This window comes from Erinaceus europaeus, chromosome 3 (genome assembly GCF_950295315.1).
Source record: "Erinaceus europaeus chromosome 3, mEriEur2.1, whole genome shotgun sequence".
In the NCBI taxonomy this organism is placed as follows: Eukaryota; Metazoa; Chordata; class Mammalia; order Eulipotyphla; family Erinaceidae; genus Erinaceus; species Erinaceus europaeus.
In genome coordinates, this window is record NC_080164.1 from 129,090,910 (window position 1) to 129,101,849 (window position 10,940).

The 10,940-nt window shown below is 37.5% G+C and overlaps 1 long non-coding RNA gene across 1 annotated transcript; it reads left to right on the forward strand.

The window, feature by feature from the left end:
• The first annotated feature begins 267 nt into the window (after positions 1-267).
• Positions 268-10,438, forward strand: LOC132537702 (uncharacterized). Its single transcript, XR_009549161.1, has 3 exons — positions 268-413; positions 9,998-10,102; positions 10,256-10,438. It is a non-coding gene; the product is annotated as an uncharacterized LOC132537702 (long non-coding RNA).
• The last annotated feature ends 502 nt before the right edge of the window (positions 10,439-10,940 follow it).

Sequence of the window (10,940 nt, forward strand, 5' to 3'; positions counted from 1 at the left end):
AATAAAGCCTCCTCCCTTTTGACATCTCCAAATAACCATTTTTCATGCTTTTCTGTTGAACTTTGAATCTCCTTAAATTTCACCCATTCATCTGATGTTAAAACGCCACACCTAACTCAGATGTGCTTAATGATTTACTTATTCTAAACCTTATCACAGCCAGAATTTACTTGGACACTGTCCCTTCCTCATTCCATCACCTCAGAATCTGTCATCTTTAACTGGCATGGAGTTCTCAAATAGGAGTTACTATGTCAGTTGGGTCTAAATTTGTAAAGTCCTCCTAGAATTTATCTATCATGTCCAAAAAAACAAAGCTAGCAAAATGTGCAACCAAATCCAACACTTGAGAGGACCCTATTTGTCAAGATGCAGTTTCTTCTGATTCTGAAAAACCACTGCCTTCTCCACTAGTAAGTATGTAATTATGTATTTTGTCACCCATATAGAAGACTGGGTATAATTTAAAGCCTTTTTAAATGTGTAATTCTCATTAGAATGTACATTTTGCCTATTGCTTAAAATTTGTATTTGGAGGAATTCCCAGGACCTTATGGCTCAGGTTCTACCCTTCCAGTTCTTTCCAAGTCTGTCTTATTTGGTTAAACTCAGCTATCAACCTTCAGTCAACATACTCTTTACCCAAATAAAAGTTAGCATACAGGTGAGTGAGAGTGAAGGAACACTGAACAACAAAAATAAGTTCTAGTTCTTCCTAATTCTTGACTTACATAAAATTAATAAATTACCTGCATAGTTTTCATTAATAATCTAACTTGTTATAAAGGAGTACTCTACATTAGCCATAAATTATCAGATATTCTTCAAAAACTTGTAATAATAAAAAAAAGATGTCGGATTTCCATATTTGCCTGCCATTTTTAGTTGTGTGGGCAAGTTATTTATATTTCTATATCTGTATTTGTTCTCTCTCTCTCTCTCTTTCTCTCTCTCTGTGTGTGTGTGTGTGTGTGTGTATGTATGTGTGTCTGTGTAAAGTAGGCTAAATAAAATTTACCTAGAAGGATAGCTACAAAGTCAAATTCTATGATTAGATGAAGGTAGATAGTTATATAGATAAGACAGATACTTGTTAGGAGCATGGACTTTGAAGAAGATGGAAAGAAGAAATAAAGAAAGAAGGAAAGAAAGAAAGGCACGAAGGAAGGAAGAAAGGAAGAAAGAAATAAAGAAGGGAAGGAAAAGGAAGAGAGAGGAAAGAAGATCAAGAAATAAATATTAAGCCAGAAGCCAATAAATACTTTTTTTTGTTTTTTTTACTATTACATATGATACTTGGTATTACTTTTTTTTTCCATTAACATATGATACTTGGTATTACTTTTTTTTTTAATTTAAGAAAGGATAATTAACAAAACCATAGGGTAGGAGGGGTACAACTCCACACAATTCCCACCACCCAATCTCCATAACCCACCCCCTCCCCTGATAGATTTCCCATTCTCTATCCCTCTGGGAGCATGGACCCAGGGTCATTGAGGGTTGCAGAAGGTAGAAGGTCTGGCTTCTGTAATTGCTTCCCCGCTGAACATGGGCATTGACTGGTCGGTCGATACTCCCAGTCTGCCTCTCTCTTTCCCTAGTAGGGTGGGTCTCTGGGGAAGCGGAGCTCCAGGACACATTGGTGGGGTCTTCAATCCAGGGAAGCCTGGCCAGCATCCTGGTGGCATCTGGAACCTGGTGATTGAAAAGAGAGTTAACATACGAAGCCAAACAAATTATTGAGCAATCATGGACCCAAAGCTTGGAATAGTGGAGAAGAAGTGTTAGGGAGGTACTCACTGCAAACTCGAGTGTACTTCTGCTTTCAGGTATATATTTTGCAGTAGTTTATGGATACGTGTGAAAGTAAGCTCTCTCTCACAGAAACTGGTGTATATCTAGGTTATGGGACTTTGTTAGAAAGTGAACCACCTGAGATGAAATTAGAGTGTACTATAAAAGGAATGGTCTCACCCGAGTAATGAAGCTGAAGGGTTGTCATTCCACACGTGAAGTCTCTGGACACAGTCTGAGGTGAAGCAAGTTGAGGTGGCAATCGTTGCGTTGGTTAGGTTGTGATCGGCAGCTGCAATATTATTTGGTATGGATTGGGAGAGGCATACGGGAACGTGGGCCCTATCCAAGGGTTCCAGGACTGGGGGAAGTAGGGGCTCTATAGTAGAGATGTGAGGTTCCTACTGTCTTAGGGTTCAAAAAGACAATCGATAGTTAATATTATCATCACATTATTTGGTAATTGGGTTAACTTTGAAAAGTCCTTTTGTTATGGTTTGCAGTACAGTATCCAGTATCTTGTATATAGCGGTGCTATTGGATGCTTCTAATCTACTTGGTCTAGGCTTTTAAGAGAGTCCGCATATCAAATACACAGCCTATATATTAAAAAGATTCAGTTTGTGTTTTGAAAAACTTTGAAACATACAATTGATTTTCCCCTTCTCATATTACTTAACTAGTGATTTATATGTCTACATTTTGCTACGAGTATACATAAACACCATTCCCACCACCAAAAGACTGTGACCCATCCCTCCCACCCACTCCCACCCCCCACTGTCCCAGGAAGCTGCATGTCTACCCCTCACCACAGGGCTTTTACTTTGGTGCCCTACTTACAATTTTGTCAGGTCCTGCTTTTAGTTTCCCTTTCAGATCTTCTTAGTTAACTTCTGTTGATGAGTGGGATCATCCCATACTCATCTTTATCTTTCTGACTTAGCTCACTTAACATAATTCCTTCTAGCTCTGTCCAAGATGGGTCAGAGAAGGTAGGTTCATTGTTCTTGATAGCTGCATAGTATTCCATTGTGTATATATACCACAGCTTTCTCAGCCACTCATCTGTTGTTGGGCACCTGGGATGCTTCCAGGTTTTAGCTATTATGAATTGTGCTGCTATGAACATAGGAGTACATACCTCTTTTTGGTTGGGTGTTATGGAGTCCTTGGGGTATAACCCCAGGAGAGGAATTACTGGGTCATATGGAAGGTCCATGTCTAGCCTTCTGAGAGTTTTCCAGACAGCTCTCCACAGAGGCTGGACCAATTTACATTCCCACCAGCAATGTAAAAGGGTTCCTCTGTCCCCACATCCTCTCCAGCATTTGTTGCTGCTGTCCTTTTTGATGTATGCCATTCTTAAAGGAGTGAGGTGGTATCTTAGTGTTGTCTTAATTTGCATTTCTCTGACAATCAGTGACCTAGAGCAGTTTTTCATATGTTTGTTAGCCTTTTGGATCTCCTGTGTAGTGAATGTTTTGTTCATATCCTCTGCCCATTTTTGGATGGGGTCATTTGCTTTTTTGGTGCTAAGTTTGCTGAGCTCTTTATATATCTTGGTGATTAGTTTCTTGTCTGATGTATGGCATGTGAAGATCTTCTCCCATTCTGTGAGGGGTCTCTCTGTTTGTTTAGTAGTTTCTTTGGATGTGCAGAAGCTTTTCAATTTGATGTAGTCCCATTGGTTTGTTTCTGCTTTAGTCTTCCTTGCAATTGGGTTTGATTCATCAAAGATGTCCTTGAGGTATAGGTGGGAAACTGTTTTACCAATGTTTTCCTCTAAGTATTTGATTGTTTCTGGTCTGACATCTAGGTCTTTGATCCATTTGGAGTTGATTTTTGTTTCTGGTGAGATAAAGTGGTTCAATTTCATTCTTCTGCATGTTACAACCCAGTTTTCCCAGCACCATTTATTGAAGAGAGCCTCCTTTTTCCATTTAATTCTTTGGGCCCCCTTATCAAAGATTAGATGTCCATAGGTTTGGGGATTTATTTCTGGGTTTTCAATTCTGTTCCACTGGTCTGTGTGCCTATTTTTGTTCCAGTACCATGCTGTTTTGATGATGATGGCTTTATAATATAGTTTAAGGTCTGGGAGTGTGATGCCTCCATTTCTGTTTCTTTTCCTTAAGATGGTTTTGGCAATTCTAGGTGTTTTCATGTTCCAGATAAATGATTGTAGTGTTTGTTCTATTCTCTTAAAGAAGCTTGGTGGAACTTTGATGGTTATTGCATTAAATTTGTTTATGGCTCTGGGGAGAATATTCATTTTGATGATATTTATTCTTCCAATCCATGAGCATGGGATATCTTTCCATTTCTTGGTATCAGTTTCTATTTCCTTGAGTAGTGACTCATAGTTTTCAGCATACAAGTCTTTCACTTCTTTGGTCAACTTTATTCCTAGGTATTTGATTGATTTTGCTGAGACAGTAAATGGGAGTGATTTCTGGATATCTTCTTCAGATTTAGTGTTTGCATAAAGAAATGCCACTGATTTTTATACATTGATTTTGTAGCCTGATACCTTGCTATATTGCCTAATAACTTCCAGTAATTTTCTGCAGGATTCTTTAGGTCTTTCTGTGTATACTATCATATCATCTGCAAATAGTGAGAGCTTGACTTCTTCCCTTCCAATCTGTATTCCTTTGATTTCTTTCTCTTGCCTGATTTCTATGGCAAGAACTTCCAATACTATGTTGAAGAGTAATGGTGACAGTGGACAGACCTGTCTAATCCCCGATGTGAGGGGGAATGCTTTCAGCTTCTGTCCACTGAGTATGATGTTGGCTGTAGGTTTGCTATATATAGACTCCACTATCTTGAGGAATTTCCCATCTATTCCCATTTTTTGTAGAGTTTTGAGCATGAATGGGTGTTGGATTTTGTCAAAGGCTTTCTCTTCATCTTTTGAGATAATCATGTGGTTTTTGGCTTTGCTTTTATTGATGTGGTGAATGACATTGATTGACTTACAGATGTTGAACCAGCCTTGCATTCCTGGGATGAATCCCACTTGGTCGTGATGAAAAATTTTTTTGATATGTTGCTGTATCCGGTTGGCCAAGATCTTGTTTAATATTTTGGCATCAATGTTCATCAGAGATATTGGTCTGTAGTTTTCCTTTTTTGTTGTGTCCCTATCTGCTTTTGGTATCAGGGTGATGATGGCTTCATAGAAGGTGGAAGGGAGTATTCCTGTTTCTTCAATGTTATGGAAAAGCTTAAGAAGTATAGGTATTAACTGTTTCCTGAAAGTTTTGTAGAATTCGTTTGTGAAGCCATATGGTCCATTTGTTGTTGGGGAGATTCTTAATAACGGTTTCAATTTCTTTGTCTGTGATTGGTGCATTTAGATTTTGTAGTTCTTCTTGGTTCAGTTTTGGAAGTGCATAGGTTTCTAGGAATTGTTCCATTTCTTCCAGATTCTCTAGCTTGGTGGCATATAGTTCTTTATAGAAGTTTTGCAGGATTCTCTGGATTTCTGTGGTGTCAGTTGTGATATCTCTTGCATCATTTACAATTCTATTAATTTGAGTCTTCTCTCTTTTTTGTGTGGTGAGTCTGGCTAGGGGTTTGTCAATTTTGTTTAATCTTTCAAAGAACCAACATTTGGCTTCATTGATCTTTTGTATGGTTCTTTTATTTTCGATGTTGTTTATTTCTGCTCTAACTTTAGTGATTTCTGTCCTTCTGGTTGCTTTAGGGTTCCTTTGTTCCTCTTCCTCTAAGTCCTTGAGGTGTGCAGTAAGGTCATTCATTTGAGCTTCTTCTTGGTGTTTAATATGTGATTTTATGGCTATAAGTTTCCCTCTCAGTACTGCTTTAGCTGTGTCCCAAATATTTTGATAGGTTGTGTCTTCATTTTCATTAGTTTCCAGGAACATTTGAATTTCCTGCTTGAGTGAGTCTCTGACCCAGTGGTTCTTAAGGAGTATGTTGTTTAGTTTCCAAATTCTGTGACTTTTAATAATTTTCTGTTTGTTGTTAAATGTTAGTTTTACTCCACTGTGGTCTGAGAAGATACTTGGGATGATTTCAATGCTCTTGAATTTATTGATGCTGTCTTTGTGGCCTAACGTGGTCTATCCTTGAGTATGTGTTATGTGGATTTGAAAAGAAGGTGTATTCCAGTTTTTTGGGGTGGAGGAGTCTGAAAATGTCCAAGAGGTCTAGTCTGTCAATCTCTTCATTCAATTCTCTTGTATCTTTATTGGTTCTCTGCTTTGTTGATTAAATACTTATTTTTAAATGTATTCTGATGAAGGCCATTATTTCTTAGCATGATTCCCCTTAGTATGATCCCTCAAGGAAAAGAGACAAACCTATTCATACAGTAACAAAATCTGGTATGAACTACTCTCTAGTCCCTTCTCAGCCTTTCTTCCTAAATTTTAGTCTATTACTGTAAGCCTGTGTCATACCAGACAGCTTTAATTTCACCGGCCTCATCATGTCTCATTAATTTTACAGAAACCATTCCTCACACCTAGAAAATAGTTTCCACCTTAATCTCCACAAAAAGCTAAGACAGGTAAGTGTGCAGATACATACACATGTGCATACAAACACAAATATGTTTCAACTGTCTTCACACTAAGTCACAAAATCCCAAGCACAGGATGAAATTCAATATTTGTTTTCATAAACTTTAAGACATTAAAAAATTGAAGTTGTGTATAAAATAAAATTCTGTTTATATCTACCTTTATACATTCTTTTCCACTTTTTCTGAGTTTGACAAATCTGATAAAAGTCAAGTGGGGGTTACATGTAGATAAGTGCCCAAAATGAACATTGTTCTCTAAAATAGGATTGATTTTATTTGTTTTTTCATGGAACTGGATCTTCACCACTCTCTGGCCATGCATTTCAATCTTTTATTTCAGAAAGAGAGCCAGAGAGATACCATAACTTCCCCCTGCAATGCCTCCCCCCACTGGGTGCTAGGGATCAAACCCAGGCTCAGATGGCAAGGCATGTAGCCCACAGAATATGTTTGGGCCCCAGAATTTTATGGTTTGAGCCTTTTCATAAACACAACAATATATGAGCTATTGCTGAAATGCTGGGTGCAAATTACAACTGAACAGGATCTTTAGCAGGGATTAGATCCTATTAGTCTCTACCTCCCCATCCTCTGCTGTGAACTAAGTGATCAAATGTATTTGGTAGATCATTAGTTGCATTTGTAGGAGAGTAATCTTGGATTACTGTAAATTAACAGTCAAAATACCACACAAGAATAGGTGACATACACAAAACAGTAAAGTTCATCTTTGTCCAGTTACTGTAAGCTAGAACTTGTTGGGTGCAGTCTATAATTTTCTAATAATTGATGGTTTTCTACATACAAAATTAATTATAGCATGATAAAATCCAATTGCATTTGCCCCTAATTCTCCTCTGATCAGCATTCTGTTGTTTATTTTCATTTGTTCTGATAAGGTCCATTGTCTCTAATGTTGCTTTATAAAGGGTAAGAAATAAATCAATGGTATTTAGCTTTTCTAACCATCTGGCCTGGAAAACATCCCAAAATTAATGTTTAAATCTGAGTTTGCAGTTCATGTATTTTGTCTTATCTTATGGAACATCTCTTGAGAAAGGAAATTAGGTAGGAATTGTCTTACACTCACAGAGAAATTTGATCCTTTTGTATCTACTCCTCTATAAAGATTACAGATTTTTGTCTTTATTTAATTATTAATTTATTTAATTCCTTTATCTAATTAAGATAATAAGTTAACAGTCTGAAAGTCCTATGCAGGACACTTTCTTTTATTTTTAAAAATATAATTTATCAAACTTTTTTTCCAGTAAGGGGCAAGATTGTGACTACTGTCATTAATAAGCTAAGCCAGAAAGAGGACAATTATCAATGATCACACTCATAGGTGGAACATAAAAAATAAGGACAGTAAGGGAAAACATAAGGTGAAACTTGAACTGGGTATGGTGTATCATGTCAAAGCAAAGGACTCTGTGTTATGAGTGGGCTTTAAACTCATAGTCTCCCACATGGTAAGGAAAATGCTTTATTGAGTATTTCCTGGCCCCATGCACTCTCATTTTAGACCCCATATTAGTTTAATTCAATTATTAGGTTTCTCTGCTCCTCTATCTGGCCATGTATATAACTAGGCGAGCACACAGCTTTAACGGTATCTGCCCCATTGTCAGAGGATCCCTCGTCGTCCTAATGGACCTCATTTCCCTAGTCCATTCACTGTCTTACACTTCCAGAAGGTCATTTTAATTTATTGTACAGATGGAGACAGAAGCAGAGAGTAAGTAAGAACACAGTACTGAATCTGCCTTCAGTGCAGTGGGAGTTTGAGTCAAACCTGAGTTATGGACAAGGCAAAGCAGTTCACTGTCCCACTGAGCTATTACGCTGTCTCTATATCATTTTAAATCTCCTTCTCTGTTCTCAGACACTTCATACTGTCCTTCCATCCACTGTTGACCTGACTTCCCTTAGAAAAGGGAAACAAAAACAATGAAATACACAGGAGCCTTCATAATCACACCTAACTACCACTCTGCCTCTGTCCATGTGTTCTTCCTCACTTGCTTCCTGACTTCCTGTCATTTTGTACAAACAGTTCATTTCCACTCAAAGGTCCTTTGTACGCTGGGTTACCTGGTGCTGTGGCTACTCAAAGCCACATTGTTGACGATTGTCTTCTTTCAAATCAACAGGTCTCCATCTTTATCAGATTGTTTGTAACCATTTACACATGTGCTAGTATACTGTAGAAAAATAGTCCTTCTCTTGACCTCACAGGCTCAAGAGTACAGCACTAGAGTACAGCAGCACTCTAGTCCCTTTAGATGTTGATTATATTCAATTTATAACTTTAATTTTCTTCTCCCTTGTTTTGGAACTTTCTCTAAGTACCCTGCCTACCCCACAACCCTCCCTCCCCCCCCCCACACACACTGTTAACACTACTTGCTATAATCCCTGATGACCTCCATATTGTAAAATCCAATGGTTATCTCTCAGTCCTCGTCTCATATTACTCCCTTTAGCGTGTTTGCCACTATTAATATATTCATCTGACTCCAAAGATTTCACATTCTTCCCATTACCTTCCATCTCAAAGCCCATGCCATCTCTGCATCTTGTTTCTCAGAGTGGCCCAAGGCTCAAACCTCGGCTCTTCTGTAGTTTGCCTGTACACACCACCTTAGTAATTCATCCAGTTTTGTGTTTTAAAAACCATTTAGCTCATAGTGAATGTCTCCTAAATTTACAATTCACTCAAGGCCGTCTCCCACCACACACAAACACACACACTACTACCTAAAATGTCCATTTGGGTGTCTAATTCATAACTTGAACTTACTATATCAAAAAAATTGGATACCCTCCCCAAACCAAGCCACTCAGCCTCCTCAGACACAACTAATAGCAGCAACTTCTTCCTTCCTACTTCTCAATTAAACCCTTAAAATTATCCTTCATTCATCTCTTCACATTTCACTAGTTAGCAAGTTTTATCAGACTGCCCAATAAGTAAATCCAGAAGTTTCTGCATATATTGCACTTACCTTTTATAAATCTACTATCACTCTTTGACTGATTCACTATAATATGTCCTAACAGGAGCTTCTGCTTTCACACGTGCCCACAAACTCCTGTCTTAACATTGCCAGTCTGCCAGTTTTCTTGAAAGTTTCCATTAAGTTCCTGTCTCCTCAGAGCCCATACCTTCATTTACAGAGGGGCCAAGGGGCTCCTATATCCTTGCACCATTACTGCTCATCTCACTTTAGCTCATGCTTTTCTCTCTCTGGCCCTCTCTCCTCCAGAACACCAGCTTCCTAGACCTTGTGACCATGTTGCTTCGACCTCAGGTGTCTGCCCTGTTTCCTGTACTTGCCAGTCTCACTTTCTCCAGGTCTGTTATAGTAACACAGCCACAGGATGCTTATGAACAGAAATGTATCCTGAGAAATGCGTTATCAGCTGAGTTTGTAACTGTGCAGGCACCTTATATGTCAGTCTCTACACAGTACTTCACTTCTCACTGTCATAACAGTTCAAGAGGACATTTTGGAAGAGACATTCACCATTTCTTTTAACTGTTTTTTTTTTTTAATTAATGCTCACTTTACTGTACTTTCAGTACACAAGTGAAAAATATCCTTGATATTATTGTTGTTTTCTCTATCCCAATAGACAAGTTTGTTGGGTCTCCAGAAAGTTGACCTTTTCTGTGAAGAACCAAGAATAGAAATAATTATGCTGTTGTATCTGGTCATGTCTTTGCTAGTATATTTGCAGGTAAAAGTTTAATTCCTATATCAATGACTTGGCATAACTAAGAAAAAAATCCCCAATATGGACACTTACATATTTATATGTTTTCACCAATAAAATAAGAAAAATACATAATATGTGGGAATAAAATATAAAAATCGTTTTCTCAAATTACAGATGTCCTGATAACACTATAGTGTTGAAGATATAAAGGTCATTTCTAATGAGTGAAAACATTTTTGATTTCACACTTCCCACATCTTGTACTCTGTTTATAAGAACTACTGAAGATGGATTAAGCTTTTCAAAAAATTAAATGGTAGTCTATCACTTCAAATCAAATAAATCCTTCTTTTTATTTTTTGGTGTTGCTAAGTCTTTATTTGTCAAAAAGGAACTTTCAAATCTTTACAAATTGATAGCTAAAAGATGTTATTTATTGCTCAGAGCATTTATCATAAAGTAATTGTCTGGATTTCTAATCACTCTAAATAAATTCACCTTATATCTTTTCCATATAAAATATTTTTGTGGATTTAATGACATAACTCATCTCAGAATAAAAAAGAATGTCATTTTCATAAATGTGTGTATATTTTTAACTATTTCAGAAACAGGAGTAAAAGCATAATAACTTCATTTGTGTCCTCCCAAATTTGAAAAAGTTCAACTTGTAAACTTTCAGTGTTCATATTAATTACTTGTACATCTAACCATATCACCTTGCCTTCTATAGCAATATGAAAAATGGATGTGAAGGGAGAAGCAATGACAGGAGCCATATCTCTCACCCTCTGTACCCCCCCCCCCAAAAAGAATTTTGGTCCATACTCCCAGCAGAGGAGAAATGTTAGGGGGAAGA